Source organism: Bactrocera dorsalis, chromosome 4, assembly GCF_023373825.1.
Source record: "Bactrocera dorsalis isolate Fly_Bdor chromosome 4, ASM2337382v1, whole genome shotgun sequence".
Classification (NCBI taxonomy): Eukaryota; Metazoa; Arthropoda; class Insecta; order Diptera; family Tephritidae; genus Bactrocera; species Bactrocera dorsalis.
Window position 1 is genome coordinate 20,942,279 of NC_064306.1, and position 17,527 is coordinate 20,959,805.

Sequence of the window (17,527 nt, forward strand, 5' to 3'; positions counted from 1 at the left end):
TTAGAATAACAAATGAATTACAAACTGTCAAATAATCAGTGTTACCTCATCGACATCATTTGTAAAAATAAATTTGTAAATTTGTCAAATAATCAGTGTTACTATACTAACCTAACCTAACTAACATACCCTCTATGACATTGCTACTTCTTCGCGTATAACTCCTTTTTGCGTGGGCGGCCTTCGGCCGCGCTTCAAAAAAAATAACCCTAGTCTGACTGATTATTTGACAATTTGTAATTTATTTGTTATTTTAAAATAATAATAATTCAACAATAATTTAAATGTATATTAAAAGCAATTTTTGCACTATATTATATAAAATAAATGTGTGCAAATGAATAAGTGATGTGTTAGTGTATATAAAATTCAAAAATATAAGTGCAAAATTAATTTTATATATCGAAAATATGTAAATAAAATATTGCAAATTTTCAACTTTAAACGCGAATAACTCGGAAACTATAAGCTTCCTGCGGCTATAACCATACATACTCGTGATCTGGAGAAACTCCTCTATCCGACCATACCCATTTCATTCCCGAAATCGTGGGACGGTATACTAAATCCGACCCCATTTTTCTAACCATCCTATGTTACATGGCGAAAATAGGCAAAATCGGACTACAACCATGCCCACTTCCCATATAATACAAATTAAAATGCCAATTGATTCTTTCACATTCCAGTACACAAATTAAAAAGTAAATATTATAACGGAATACATTTTTGCAGTAATAATAAGCAATCGAGCAGGTACAATCTTTTATAACAGTGTACAGCTGATGGCGTACCCCGCGCAGTTAGTTCTGCTTTCTCCAGACTGGCCAAGAAAGCAAAGCAAATGGGTCTGGCTGTGAACGAGGGCAACACGAAATATCTCCTGTCATCAAACAAACAGTCGTCGCACTCGCGACTGGGCTCTCTCGTCACTGTTGACAGTCATAACTTTGAAATCGTAGATAATTTCATCTATCTTGGAACCAGCGTAAACACCACCAACAATATCTGCCTGGAAATCCAACGCAGGATAACTCTTACCAACAGGTGCTATTTCGGACTGAGTGAGCAATTGAGAAGCAAAGTCCTCTCTCGACGAACAAAAACCAAACTCTATAAGTCACTCATAATTCCCGTCCTATTATGTGGTGCAGAGGCTCGGTCGATGACAACAACTGATGAGTCGACGTTGCGAGTTTTCGAAAGAAAGGTTCTGCGAAAGATTTATAGTGAATAGGAGAAGGACCCGGCTTCGTTTGGAATATCCAATTGTCTACGCCAATTATAATAAGTAAAAAGTAATAGGGCACCTTTTGACCAAAAATTGTCCAAATCCAACCAAAATTGTTCAATACCCAAGGTACCGAATATGTGGAGCCCAGTCTCTTAATTGACTTTTGACCGAAAATATCGATCAAGGTGTGAGAAATATAATTGAAATTTAGTGATAATCCTTCTCTGACAATGGTATGTTTGTATGCCAACAATTGTCCGAATCGGACCATATACCTAATATAAAGATTTTCAAGCTGCGAAGTAATTTTGTGCTGGATATATCAGCCAATGTTTGAGTTATCTCAACGAAAGACGGAGAGCGTGTTTTAATGGTGACAGTGTGTCTTTATTCCATTTTAAATTTGAACAAAAACTTAACCCCCTATAACCATTACCCGGATTTTCGAACATCCGGCTGACTTTACCCTATATCATTGGTTTTACATCTTAAAGTATTTCCCTTGGTTTGATTCTTGCAAGTTGCAACAGTGTAAAATGTTCGAACTTAACCCTTTCCTCCCTACTCGCCTGTTACTTTTTTCTACATTAGCAACAGCCATTTAAAGAAAATGTGAACATGCCTATTGCGGAAGGCTAATTGAATGACAGTTGCTATTATGTTTACGTTCGATACTAAATCAGGACTGCGATTTACGGAAGGCTAAAGAAATCGGTCTACTTAAAATGCAGATAACAATCCTGAAAGCGTTTGGTAAGCAGTACGGTTCAATTTTTTACAAAAAATTGTAAAAGGAAACTTAAAAAATGGAAAAAATGTCGTTAACTAGAATTCAAAATAGTTATGTTAAGTCGTTTCGAAATCATTTGTACGTTTGTCGTGAAATTATAAAATTTCTGTGCTTAGTTAATATTGAAATCAATCTTTAAGGTTGTGTGATGTTGATTTGTGCGCTTCTGAATGAGCCAAATTTCTCTAGGAAGTACCTCTTCAAGAAAAACTGAAATTATGGGCAATTCGTAATGAATTGTCCTGTAAAACATTTTCTGATGATTTAGAAAACAAATTAATGTATATTTGAGGATAAAGTTCTTCTTATCCATATCTTGCAAACTTGTGTATACCATTTTAATTATTTTTCGTATTTATTTATATAAAACTAAAATTTTGAACAGAGTGTTCAAAGCTGTTATAAAGAAAATATGGAACGTGGAGCTCCAGTTCATCTTGAGAACTCGTAAACAATATAAAAGTTAATGCGATTGGGAGTCACCATAACGCAATAAAGAGTAAAATAGGTAATTCGTTGACACTTACATACATGCGTAAATAGTCTTTACAGGGTTTGTTATTTTTTTCAGAACTTATTCATGGGGTATGAACGAAGGCAGTATGCTGATCTCATTGCGGTCTACCCTTAAAAAGTTTGACGCTTGAAGAGTGCCTAAGGAAAGGAAACATTTTAATAAAATATATAGGGAAAAACAAACTAATATAAACTTGTTTTTAGCTTTTAATTAATTTTAAACTTTTCTAGTATTACACATTCTTATCATATATGTATGTAAATAGACAAATGAATTTAAATTTCAAACTTTGAATAGATTCTAATCTTATAAATATACAAAGGAATTTAATTTCTAAACATACTTAGAATTTTTTATTATAATAAATAAGTGAACAATATTTTTATTTTGCATTTAATTTATATGTGGATTAATTGTTTAAATCAGACTGTTATCATTATTTGCCCAAAAGGATGTAAAAAGTGACTAGGCCATAAAAATGTGAAAACGATTAGTCTCCTTTAGTAGGTACTTATTTCGATAAAATTAGTCTCTTCCTTGGACATGTTGAAATAAACGGGAACGGAGCTTGTCGCATTCTTTGCCTAAAAAACTCATCGGCAAAATGAAGTTTTGCCAGTTGCGCTGACTTTTTTTGCTCGATATCCCATTTAGACCAACGGTATGTGTTAATGAGAGTCTTTCTATGTATACTTGCTGTGTCTTGAGAAAGCGCTGATGAAAATCTTATCCTTGATCAAACTGTCAATTCACAAGGAACAGACTTACTATGGAGCAATGTTTGCAAGATGCGTAAATTTATGATTAAAATAAGTAAAGAACGGCTAAGTTCGGGTGTAATCGAAAATATTATACTTTACGAAAATCCTGGGTGATATTAAAAGAGCCATATGCACCAAAAATATTTCAAATATGGATGTTCTTTGTTATGAAATTAGAACGGCATGGCAAGCTACACCATTGGGGCGCTGTCAGAGTCTTATAACGTAAATTCGGAATTGATGTGAAGCAATATTAAAATAAAAGAGATAACCTACAAAATACTAACTGAAAATAAGCAAGGTTTCGTAATATTTTTTGTTGACAAAATATTTTCGTTTCTAATTAGTTGTCGCATTCAAACCGTTGATTCCACATGTTTTTGCTAAAATCTTCAAAACAAAAACGAATTTTAAACAAAACTTTTACTATTAGAGTTTAAGTTTAATATAGATTTCAGTAAAGTAAGTGAAAATACAGTATAATTAAGTGATTTTTTGGGAAATAACATCATTTACTTCAAAATAGGTGTCGTTTCTAATTAGCTTTCAACGGCTGTATAAAAACCGTATATTTGAAAATTATTCGACAACTCTGCTATCCCCTTCAAAGTAGTCCCCTTGGGCAGCTATACAGCGATTCCAGCGCCTTTTCCATGCTTTGTAACATTTCTGGAACGCTTCGACTGGGATGTCCGCGAGTACTCTCGTCACGGCCTCCTGGATGTCCGTAATCGACTCAAAATGGGTTCCTTTCATCACCGATTTTGTTTTAGGAAACAAAAAAAGTCACAGGGTGACATGTCGGGCGAATAAGGCGGCTGTTGCAACACGGCGATCCTTTAGAGGTCAAATACTAGAACACGCTGAGGGCGGTGTGGCACAACTACTTCGCGCACAACTTTTTCATCCCAAAATCGTTGGTTAAAATTTGTCTGACTGTTTCACGGTTCATACTCAGTTCCGAGGCCAACATTCGAACTGTTAAACGCCGATCTTCACGGATTAATGTGCGAACACGCTGCGCATTCGCGTCAGTCCGCACCTCGACTGGTCTCCCACTCCGTGCCTCGTCTTCCACGCTTTCACGCCCCTCCTTAAACTCTTTGTGCCATCGAAACACCTGGGCACGAATAAGACTAACTAACTATCACCATACACTCTTACAATTTTAGCGTACGTTTCTGAAGCTGTTTCGCCCAATCAAAATTTGCGCGAAATTTTATCGCGACGCGTTGCTCTTGATTTCGTTTTTCCATTTTTGTGACGAGCACTACAAACACACGTCTACTCAACTTGACGCAGCAGGCGAACTAAACAAGCTAGAGCGATGGTACATATATCAATGGAGAGGGGAGGGATGCCGGAAAAAGAGAAAGGGAAGAGTCACAGGTTTACCACAAGCGCGGCAATAAAATCAGTCTCATTACTTAATTGTCAAACCTCGTTTATGATATATATGAGTTCATACAAGCTTTGTGCTGTGTAAATTTGGTTGTTATGGCTTAAGTGGCTTATGTACATTAATTGTTTTAGAGGGCGGGCCCTTTATAAGTTTTCGATGGTAGTGGTTCGATAGTTTTTTTGTGTATACCAACTTTCATCAAGATATCTCAATTTTTACTCAAGTTACAGCTTGCACGGACTCACGAACTCACGGACGGACGGATGGATTTCAGCTTTTCTCTTCATCCTGATTATTTATTTTTATACAAGTATGTATATATTTCTACATTTATATATATATATATTTTTTATATTTATCTCGCTTAGTTTATATTCATGTAATGAAAAAATGTATGCCGAGGAAGCGAAAATGTTCATTTATACATTTTGTTACGCAAGACTTTAAAAATAAGGGTCTAAACTGCCATGACTAGCCAGCTGGGATATTCGATTTAACTTCAGGCAAGAGAAAAGAACTGTAAACTATTGCATTCAGAATATTTAGGCACAAAGATATACTGTTATGAGTAAAACACGCTCTCTTATTTTCATTAGGATAACTCACATATTGGCTGATATCTTCTTCTTCTTCTTCTTTACTGGCGTAGACACCGCTTACGCGATTATAGCCGAGTCAAAAACAGCGCTCCAGTCGTTTCTTCTCTTCGCTACGTGGCGCTCATTGGATATTCCAAGCGAGGCCAGGTCCTTCTCCACTTGGTCCTTCCACCGGAGTGGAGGTCTTCCTCTTCCTCTGCTTCCCTTTTAGAGCTGGAGTGTTTTCATCCATCCGGACAACATGACCTAGCCAGCGTAGCCGCTGTCTTTTAATTCGCTGAACTATGTCAATGTCGTCGTATATCTCGTACAGCTCATCGTTCCATCGAATGCGATATTCGCCGTGGCCAACGCGTAAAGGACCATAAATCTTTCGCAGAACTTTTCTCTCGAAAACTCGCAACGTCGACTCATCGGTTGTTGTCATCGTCCAAGCCTCTGCACCATATAGCAGGACGGGAATTATGAGCGACTTATAGAGTTTGGTTTTTGTTCGTCGAGAGAGAACTTTACTTTTCAAATGCCTACTCAGTCCGAAGTAGCACCTGTTGGCAAGAGTAATCCTGCGTTGGATTTCCAGGCTGACATTGTTGGTGGTGTTTACGCTGGTTCCAAGATAGACGAAATTATCTACGACTTCAAAGTTATGACTATCAACAGTGACGTGAGAGCCAAGTCGCGAGTGCGACGACTGTTTGTTTGATGGCAGGAGATGTTTGGTCTTGCCCTCGTTCACTGCCAGACCCATTTGCTTTGCTCCAGTGTTCAGACTGGAGAAAGAAAAACTAATGGCGCGGCTGTTAAGGCCAATGATATCAACGTCATCGGCATACGCCAGCAGCTTTACACTTTTATAGAAAATTGTACCTGTTCGATTAAGTTCTGCAGCTCGAATTATATTCTCCATCAGTAGATTGAAAAAGTCGCTCGATAGGGAGTCGCCTTTTCTGAAACCTCGTTTGGTGTCGAACGGCTCGGGGAGGTCCTTTTCGATCCTGACTTAGCTTTTGGTATTGCTCAACTTCAGTTTACACAGCCGTATTAATTTTGCGGGGATACCATATTCAGACATCGCGGCATAAAGGCTGCTCTTTCGTGCTGTCAAAGACAGCTTTGAAATCGACGAAGAGATGGTGAGTGCCGATTCTCTTTTCACGAGTTTTTTCCAAAATTTGCCACATGGCGAATATCTGGTCATTTGTTGATTTGCCAGGTTTAAAGCCACAATGATAAAGTCCAATCAGTTTGATGACGGTGGGCCTTAATCTTTCACACAATATGCTCGATAGAACCTTGTACGCGATGTTGAGGAGGCTGATCCCACTGTAGTTGGCGCAGATTGTGGGGTCTCCAATTTTGAGGATTGGGCTGAGCACATTTAAATTCCAGCCTTTGGGCATGCTTTCATCCGACCAAATTTTACAAAGAAGCTGATGTATGCTCCTTATCAGTTCTCGGCCGCCGTGTTTGAATAGCTCGGCCGGCAATCCGTCGGCCCCTGCCGTTTGTTGTTTTTCAGGCGGGCAACTGCTATTCGAACTTCTTCATGGCCGGGTAATGGAACGTCTGCTCCATCGTCATCGATTGGGGAATCGGGTTCGCCTTCTCCTGGTGTTATGTGTCCACGTCCATTCAGCAGGCTGGAGAAGTGTTCCCTCCATAATCTAAGTATGCTCTGGGCATCGGTGGCTAGATCACCTTTGGGGGTTCTACAGGAGTATGCTCCGGTCTTAAAACCTTCTGTAAGCCGCCGCATTTTTTCGTAGAATTTTCGAGCCTTACCCCTCTCGGCCAGCTTATCAAGCTGTTCGTACTCACGCATTTCGGCCTTTTTCTTTTTCTGTCTACAAATGCGTCTCGCTTCCCTCTTCAACTCTCGGTATCTATCCCATCCCGCACGTGTTGTGGTTGTTCGTAACGTTGCGAGGTAGGCAGCCTGTTTTCTCTCCGCTGCGACACGGCACTCCTCGTCGTACCAGCTGTTCTTTTGCACTTTCCGAAAACCAATGGTTTCGGTTGCAGCTGTACGTAAGGGGTTTGAAATGCCGTCCCACAGTTCCCTTATACCGAGTTGTTGACGAGTGCTCTCAGAGAGCAGGAGTGCAAGCCGAGTGGAAAATCTTTCGGCTGTCTGTTGTGATTGCAGCTTCTCGACGTCGAACCTTCCTTGTGTTTGTTGGCGTGCGGTTTTTGCTGCACAGAGGCGGGTGCGAATTTTGGCTGCAACAATATAGCGGTCCGAGTCGATGTTAGGACCTCGGAGCGCACGTACATCTAAAACACTGGAGACGTGTCTTCCGTCTATCACAACATGATCGATCTGGTTGGTGGTTTTTCGATCCGGAGACAGCCAGGTAGCTTGATGTATCTTCTTATGCTGGAATCTAGTACTACAGATAACCATATTTCGGGCCCCGGCGAAGTCGATCAGCCTCAACTCATTTGGGGATGTTTCCTCGTGGAGGCTGAATTTACCGACCGTAGTACCAAAGATACCTTCTTTGCCCACCCTGGCGTTGAAGTCGCCAAGCACGATTTTGACATCGTGGCGGGGGCCTCTCTCATAAAGCATCTTTGGTCACATCGTCCTTCTCTTCCGTCGGGGCGTGAGTGCAAATCAGCGATATGTTGGTCTGTGAGACCGACGAAACACATTTTCGTAATTATTTTTATGCAGATAATTCCTAAGAAGTTGAGTTCCTTGCTAGCTGCCGGATTTGTGGTTAACTTCGTTTTAGTGCACGCCGCGCGTTCGGGCGAAACACACGTGTTGTAGCATTCATCACCAATCGGTCCACGAGACCGACGCGAGTATAGGTGTAACTTTTTGTGTAAGTATTAATATAATTTATTTCGTGCATTTGTATATTTTTACAGACTTTGATTACTTAATAAAGTATATATAGTAAAATATATGTATGTATGTTGCTCTATATTATATTTTGACTAAGTTTATCATTCTTTTTTAGGTTTTAATTCATATCAAAATGGACGATGATCAAATCAGATTGTTGCTGGAAGAATTAAGTTCTAGCTCATGCTATGAAGACGAAAATGGCAGTGAGGTGGAAGATAACGTGGAGGTACAAGAAGAGACATACGATACCGAGCAAGACGATGACAATGACGAGATATCTAAAGAAGAACGTAATGAACGATCCCAAGATTTTTACTTAGGAAAAGATGGACAGACAAGGTGGAATAAATCTCCTGCCTCAAACCCACCTAGGCGACGTGCTAGAAATATAGTTACTCAACTTCCAGGCGTTAGAAGAGAAGCTAGAAATTTGAAGGAACCAGGTGAGCTGTGGCGGCTTTTTTTCGGAGGGCACTATCAACCTGATAGTAAAGTACACTAATGAACAAATTAATCGCATGAAGCATAGTTTCACAAGAGAGAGAGGCTGCGCCAACACAGACAATATTGAAATTGAAGCTTTTTTAGGCCTTTTACTGTTTGCTGGAGTCAGATGGAACGCTCGTTTAAATGCCAAAGATTTTTTCAGAACTGACGGGTCATCCCCGGAGATATTTCAATTGACTATGGGATTATCCAGGTTCTTTCTATTGATGCGTTGCCTCAGATTTGACAGTAAAGATACTCGAGAAGAGAGAATAAAACTGGATAAACTGGCACCTATTAGAGAGTTGTTTGATATATTTGTGGGAAAGTTCAAAAAATATTACAGCGTGTCTCAGTATGTTACAATTGACTTTTAGAGGACGTCGTACATAGGTTTCTGCTAGGGCATACTGCGGCTAAAAATATAAGGAGTTGTCGCTGGACAATGACATTTGGTAAATCATTGTTTTGGATGCCAATCAAGAAAAAAATGAAAAAATTTTTTTAAAAAATTTTATTTTACGCCCACCTCCCATATAAGGTGAAACTTAATTTTTGACCTACAGCACTGATTTTTGGTACATAGCATTTTTATGACATTATATATGTTGGTGTTAAATTTCAATAATATCCGCCCACTTTTACGCCCACCTCCCATACAACTAAATTCTCTTTTATCAAGTCTCTTTTAGCAACTTTTTTACATATTCGTGACATTCTGACATTGTTTTTTTCAAGGGGGGCAATTTGGGGCAGCTGAATTTTTTTTATCGTTTAGCTGAGACTTCAGGCTTTAATTCTGTATATGTATTTCGACAGCGGTAGACAGCGCTAAAAAGATGCACCACTTTGAATTTGAAGAACATTGAAATTTTGACGTCCAAATTATGTTGTTCCACAAAATTTTTTATGCATTATTTTTTTCAATGGATTTTGATGCAAATTTTTTCTTTGATACATATTATAAATGAAAAATAATAACAAAGTTGAATTTCAATAGTTGTTTTATTGTATCAATGATTTGACTTTTGAGTAAATTTTTTGCTAATTTTGATGTTCTCTACATTCACCAACTTTGGGTATTTCTGGACAAAAAACTAATGCAGATAGAATCCTAATACTTTGGGAAAATAATGTATAGATAGTTGGTAACAAACTGTGAAATTTTCATTCAAATCAGACAACATGAAATTTTTGAATTTCGGCCACAGATATCCCAATGTGCGTCGTAACTTTCGCCAGTACGTTCCATCAAAACCCAACAAATATGGAATCAAAATTTATGCGTTGACAGATGCCAAAATGTTTTATACCCACACCATGGAAGTTTACGTTGGGACGTTGGGGCCAGACGGGCCAAACCAATTTGATAACTCCGCTTTGGCTTTGGTTTTGCGATTGAGTGAAAATATTCACAATACTGGGCGTAATATCACATGTGATAACTTCTTCACTAGTATTCCATTGATAGATAAGCTTGAGTCTCAACACAAATTGACAGTCATTGGGACGATTCGTAAAAACAAACGAGAATTGCCTAAACATTTCACGGAAATACGAGGAAGAGCCGAAAAATCTAGTTTATTCGGGCACCGAGGCAATTGCAGTCTTGTATCCTATGTACCAAAAAAAGGCAAAAATGTCCTTCTCGTATCCAGCATGCACGATGATGCCCAGATCAATGAAGATACAGGTAAACCGGAAATTATAATGGACTACAATAGAACCAAAGGTGGAGTTGATAGCGTAGACAAAATGTGTGAGACTTACAACGTCGCACGTGGGACAAATAGATGGCCAATGGTGATATTTTACAGCTTAATGAATGTAGCGGGTATAAATACGTTTATAATATACCTGCAGAATAACCCTAACAAGAAAATACTTTTGTTTGGAGCATGCTGTAACCGTATGCCCTGATTGCTATGGCCAGGCTCAAAACTAAGTCAAACATAGATAAATATGTTCATTGATATGTTTGTTGTTATTAATAAGAAGTTTAATTTGTTTTTAAAAAGAAGTTCAGATTTTATTTAATTTTTTTTTAGTATTTAAGAAAATAATCTCAAATTTTAAGACTGATTTGTGATAAACTATAAGTCGGTAAAATAATTAATAAAATAACTTTTAGTTATACTGTTTTGTTTCATTACATTCTAAACTTTAAAATAATAGTAATAGTTTATGTGTTTCTTGTTAAAAAATATGTTATAGGGGTACAAACTATCGGTCTGTGACACCGTGCGCGAGTATAGGAAGGTTAAGGGACCGGACATTCCAGGTGCATGCCCTCAAATCATAGTCCTTATATGGGAAGTAGGCGTGGTTGTGGTCCAATTCCGCTCATTTTCACAGGGTGACATAGGAATATGAAAAGAATGCTAAGTTCCAAATTTTGTCGAAATCGGTCAGTCGGGTCCCGAGATATGGGATTTCACCAGATAAAGGGCGGTGCCACGCCCATTGTCCAATTTTCTCACCGGCTCCGATAGAGCCCCCTTATACCATCTATATATGTACCACCCGTATAATAATTTTGCAGGATTTCAGTATTTAATTAAAAAAAAAAATAAATAAATAAAGAAGTACTTATTTTATGCAAGTGACCAACTTTTTTCAAAGCGCTTTTTTAAAGGGAGAAAGACGGGGAAAATGTTTAAGCTTATATGATAAGTAGACACCCTGTAGTTTACTGAGAAAAATAATTTATAGCTTGACAAAAACACTAATTTCTAAAAAATTAAAAAAAAATTTTGTTTTTTAATGATTCATTGTTTTTCCGAACAAACAAAAAAAAAACATATTAATACATTAACTAAATTAATCTTTAAAATACATATACTTTCCAGAATTCACTTCACGCAACACAAAAAACCACTTGCAATTTCGAGAACAATAGAAAGTTTCACGAATAAGCACGTGCGTTCTGAACGAAGCCTAGGTTCCGACTATTTGTTACTTAGGTACTAAGAAAAATTTGTTTTCGCTTTTTGAAGGAAAATGTTCCTGTGTATATCGGTAGAAGTTCTTATAGGATTTGTACTCAGCAAATTTAGTTCTTGTCGCTTAAGTGGTTTAGGAGATATGTACATAAAACTTTTTAGAGCCGCCCTCGTCCAATTTTCTAAAATGCCCCTTGTTACTGCAAACGCTTTCGCCAAATTACAGCTTTTTATCTTACTTTAGTGCATAGTGATGTCACTTTATATGTTTTCGGTTAGTGGCGATTCGAAACATTTTTTTTGTACTAGGGGACCCACATACGGACGGACGGAGGGATAGAAAGACAGTCAAACGGATATCGACTTTTCTCGTCGTCCTGACCATTTATATATGTATAGTATAACCCTATATCTATCTCGTTTAGTTTTAAATCATACGTGTAATTGTTAGGTGGTTGCAAGAGTATAAAAATTAAAGCTTGCGTGTTTCAACTAGGTATGGTATTCCGCAAATCTTATGTATAAATACCTATTTTTCACTAATTCTGTCTATTTACAGTACGAAGTATAATTAATGTTAAATTAAGCTGCTATCAAGATTTCTATAAATTGTTGTCCCAAAAACATTTTCTCTTCAGCTATTAGTTAATCTTACTGATGCCATACAAATGTACAATACATATGCATGTATTTGGACATAAGTTTATCTAATGACAGTAAATATGTATTACTCACCCACAATTTAAAGAAAGAATTTAATTTTTATTCATAAAAGTAGGGTGTACACACACGACAGCTATAAATACAACTCTGAAATTTGAAAAAGGTGCTGCACTATACTTCTAACTTTATCGCTGCTTCCTATTTCAGCAATTCGGCAACAGTATTTAACGAATAACAAATGCAAGCTTTTTACATGATGACAGGAACAATAAGATTTAAAAATTGTTGTTGTTTTGCATACTAACATTCGCTATAACTTAGTCGCTTTGTTATTTAAAAAATATACTATGCTAAAATTCCAAATTCCAAAATGTGCCTTCTGGCTCACACACGTCAAGAATTTACATATTGCTAAGAAACTCTCTCTCTCATTAAAGGAGGGACGACACTTGAAGTATTTCCGTGTGTTAAAGTTGACAAACTTGTGCCATGTCCCTTAGGGTGAAACGATTTTTTGTCCTTAAGATGCTTTCTAAATACTACTCTAATTTCACTTACGCATGTTACAACAAGTTTGAGAATTCGGTCAAAAGTTATTTCAAACTACAAAATGCTGAACACGTACTTGTGGATAAGTACCAGTGGACACGGTGACTATTCACTTAGATTTAAAAGCAAACCAAAAAAAAAAAAAACGATTTGTGTAAAACTTATTTGAAGATTTCTTTAAAAGCTTCAAAATTCATGTTTTTTCAAAGCTAAGTGGTTAAGTTTTATCGTAGGAAACGTATTTTCAACAATAAATTCCGAAAGGGTAGGTATTATAAAATACTTGAATGCATATTTTTCACCAAGTAGCCAAGTAGCACGCCCATTTTTTAATTTCTTTACCGAGTCACATGACGCCTTTCATACCATCTTCTGTGTAAAATATAATAATTGTAACGTTTATGTTCATCGAGTTAACGCACTTAACACAAGATGTTTGAGATCAAAAATTAAACATTATATTTAAAAAGCTAATTTTTTAATTTAATAGTAAAAAATTAAAATTTGATTTTTAATCCCGAAATCAGAATTAGTAAGGAAGGCCTAAAGTCGGGTGTAACCAAAAATTTGCAACTCGCAATAATCACAGGCAGTTACATCAGACGGTGGTATAACTTTATATTAAACAAGTAAGGAAGTGCTGAGTGGGGTGGAAATACTTTAAGGTGTAAAACGTCCACAAGAGGATCGAAATCCAAGCAATTTTGTATATACATATACCAGTGGGGCAATGAGGAAAATTTCTCCCCCAAGAGCTAAATGGCTCATTAGTAATTCTATTATTCTGAAAAAATATAAAGTAAACGAAATTTACCATTTCATTTTTTCAGAAACGAAATTAAAGACTTTCTCCATTTTTGAATGTAATATTCATGCTAAGATTCCCCTGAAGTTACACACTGTAGCAACGTATGCATATTTAATTGTTAATAAATCTAATCAGATTGATAGAGAACTTGAAATAGATGCTGCATTCAGTTCCATCTGTCATTTGTTCGATTGATACATTCTCGCGGTTTATCCTCCAAGTTTTCCAACATACAAAAATTAGTAACTGAAAAAATAAGGAAATAGCGGGAAGATCAACAATACTTATCACAGCCGTCTGCAAATTTCAGTTTATAATTGAAGTTTTTTGCCTATGTGATATTCTATCTCTAACTCATTCACTCAGCGTGATTCTTCGGAAAGAATCGATCAATCTTGCAAAGGCATCGAATATGATAAATACGCTGCTTATAACGTTCCGAAATCGAAGACAAAAAGCTGAGGAACATTGTCGATCCATTTATTTAGCAGCAAGACAGCCAAGAATCTGCGGCCGACAAACAAAACACGAACATTTCTGCGTGAGAACTTGCGAATACTACACGGTCTCAGTGGGGTTGAACAGTTTTGTTGGATTTGAAAAATGTTTGATCATTAGGTGGCTACTCTAAAGGTATTTATATAAATTGCTTCTGATTTGTATACTGGAAAAAGAAATAATCAAATGGAAACAAAAATTGTGCTTTATTTGAAGTAGGCGTGGTTGTTGTCCGATTTTTTTTTTTATTTTCGCACTTTGACATAGGAATGTTACAAAAGTATCACATATCAAATTTGGTTGAAATCGGTCGGATATGTGATTTTACCTAAGAGTAGGCGGTGTCACGCCCATAGTCAAATTTTTACTTCGGTTCCCATAGAGCCTTCACATGCCATTTCGGGTGTAAATTTTATGTCTCTGTTGTTTTTAGTAATTGATGTATAGCTCTTTTAGTACTTTTAATCAGTATCGTTATTTGGGGAGTGAGCGGGGTTATCCTTCGATTTCAGCCATTTTTACATTGTCGGTAGAGGCTATTAACGGATTTAGTCCGAGTGAATTTGACTATTGTAACATAAATCGTCTGAGAGATATGTACATTTAACCTATTAGAGGGCGACGTCACCCCACTTTTTCAAAATTTTGGCCCACAGTACCTAGCTACTGCGATTCACTATGGCAAATCAGAGTTCCACACCTTATTCTAGCGCTTAGTTATGGCACTTTATACGTTTCCGGTTAATGTCGTTTTGAGTACCGTAATCGGACCACTGGCGATTACGCCCATCTACGAAGTCCGCCTTATTTTTTTTACTAGGGAACATGTGTACCACGAACATGTGTCATCAAGAAATCTTAAGTTTTATTCAAGTTACTGCATGACCTGACGGACAGACAGATTTGAACTTGTTTCTTTGCCCTGGTCTTTTATATATATAAAGGGTGATCAATTTCGAGGTTCCCTACTTTTATAAACAAAAGCACAGAAACTTTAAAATCAAGAATGTTATAATTCGAAAGAACATTCTTTTTCTTTTATTTTTTGAAGATTATCTCTTTCAAATGTTGACCGCGGTTACGTATCAGGTGCTTCATCCATTGAGTCCAACTTTCGATGACTTGTTCGCAATTTCGACTGGTGACTGGCGACGACAAGCGTGATGTTTTGCTCCAAGGCCTGGACCAAAGCGGGATTGTCCGCATAGACTTTTGGCTTTACATATCCCCACAGGAAAAAAGTTAACGGTGTGGCATCCCATGATCTTGGAGGTCAACCGACCGACCCAAAACGTGAAATTATCTGTTAACTGAAGTGTTCTATCAATAAATCCATTGATTGATGCGATGTGTGGGAAGTGGCGTCGTATTGATGAAACCAAATGTCGTCGATATTACGATTTCAGGTATCAAACAATCGGTTATCATAGCGCGATAGAGGTCTCCATTGACGGTTACGTTCTCACCGGTTCACCGGTCACCATTGTTTATCCTGGATGAAATGCCAGCTTTTGAATCTCTTCAGATTGCTTTTTATCCCAAAAGTTGGAATTTTGCTTACATACCCACAGAGCCAGAAATGGGCCTCATCGCTGAACAAAATTTGGCCCGAAACGTCGGATCTTCTTGGAACTTTTCAAGAGCCTATAGAACGAAGCCATGTCTCTTGGGAAGGTCGAGCGTCTTCAGTTCTTGCACAAACTATATTTTGTATGCTTTCAATTTAAGATCTCGACGTAAAATGGTTCAAGTCGTTATATACGTCAGTCCGAGTAGCTGCGAACGGAGCCAAATCGGCTCTACTCGGTCTTCGTGTACACTTTTAGCTATGGCTGCTATATTTTCTTCACTGCGTGTTGGACGCGATGTATTTGGTCGAATATTATATCATAATGAATGCCGGGTCTCAAGATGGGTGATGATGTTGCAAATAGTACGCTCAGTGGATCGAATATGTTGATCACAAGTTGAGCGAAGCGCGCGAAACACATTCTTTACAGAACGTGAATTTTCGTTATAAAGTTCACCGATTTGTAAACGTTGTTCAGGTGTAAGTCTTTCCATGATGAAATACCAAACGATACTGGACAGAAATAGCATGACAGCTTGACCCGACTTATGGGAGATCTGTCAAAAAAAGGCTATTGAAAAAAGTTCCTCTACTTGGATCACACGTTATATAACACTATGTCTATTTCGCTTAGGTTTGGGTGATACGTACAACCTTTGTGAGTTTGTATGGCAGATATATCATATAGTGAGCAGCTTCTTGTATTTGTATTTCATCATGATTTTGATAACATGTAAGAGTATAAGTTGACATCAATCAAATTTAATTTCTGAGGAACAATTTATTGGAACATATGCGTTATTTTTCCACGATTTCTTGGAGTTTTTGATCGGTATTTAAAGGATAAATGAATTATTAGCCGTGAGAATATCACCATTAAGTGGGTATGCCTTTGAAAATAAAATTTCAGAAAGAAATATATTTGCGTCCATATCTATTGTACGTGCATCAGTATATGTATAGCAACGTACGTACTTATACATATGTATGCTTATTTGTGTGCACAGTGAATTGATGGTGAATTTTCAATCAACTAAAACACATTCAAGTTAATCAATTATTGACACACATACTGACCTTAATTGGCATGAAGTGACATTTTTCTTATGTTGCATTGTACTTCCATATTTAATACAAAACCGAACTCTGAGATTCCATGTAAATATGTGCTATGCGGATGCAACAGAATATGTCGTAGCTTAGAAAACTCATCTGCAGAGTTAAATTGGATATCGGTCAAACACATTTTTGATTATTGCATTCATTACAATGGCTATAATATTTATAACTATATATTTTTTAAGTTGTTTCGAAATTGGCATATATGCACATTCTTACAGGAATTATAATTATATTAGCAAATGTTTTACTGTTTCTATCACCAATAACTTATACACAATATTTGGTCTATGCTAATTTGACATTGCACTTCGGTGCACCGATGTTCATGACGAAGAAGCATATAACGTGGTTGTAGTCAAACTGAAAACTGCGAATCCGCACTTGGCGTAGTCAATGATTTCATTATTTCAGACAAGAGCGAGGCCAAGTTGCGTATACGACATGTTGTACGAGCGCTTGCGGAAGCTGAGTTAAGCATCGGACACAAGAAATCTGGGAGAGCAAACCACAAGTTATATATGTGTCTGTTTTTTTGTTTTCACGAAGTCTCGACCGCTCTGTTAGCATTTGAGTACTGTGAGAGCGATAAAAAGCATTACGCATGTTCCACTTCGCACCCCATTTATATTCTTTTGTTCGACTTATTGTTTGCGCCAAAATACCTGAAATAATTTCAGACATATACATATGTACGCGGTAAACTTTCAGTACAGCACACTATATAAGTAT

At 37.3% G+C, this 17,527-nt stretch overlaps 1 protein-coding gene across 4 annotated transcripts in view; it reads right to left on the reverse strand.

The window, feature by feature from the left end:
- The window catches only part of LOC105227736 (fibroblast growth factor receptor 1-A), a 64,425-nt gene extending 47,256 nt beyond the window's left edge, over nucleotides 1-17,169 (reverse strand). The window contains exons 1-2 of one of the 4 annotated variants that reach the window (XM_049454833.1): nucleotides 16,754-17,169; nucleotides 2,556-2,678 (exon numbers count right to left, since the gene is read on the reverse strand). The gene's annotated coding sequence lies outside the window, so the exon portion shown is untranslated. Of the gene's footprint in view, nucleotides 1-2,551; nucleotides 2,679-16,753 lie in introns of all 4 variants that reach the window. The other 3 variants (XM_049454831.1, XM_049454826.1, XM_049454834.1) reach the window with 3 other exon arrangements.
- Nucleotides 17,170-17,527: the final 358 nt, after the last annotated feature.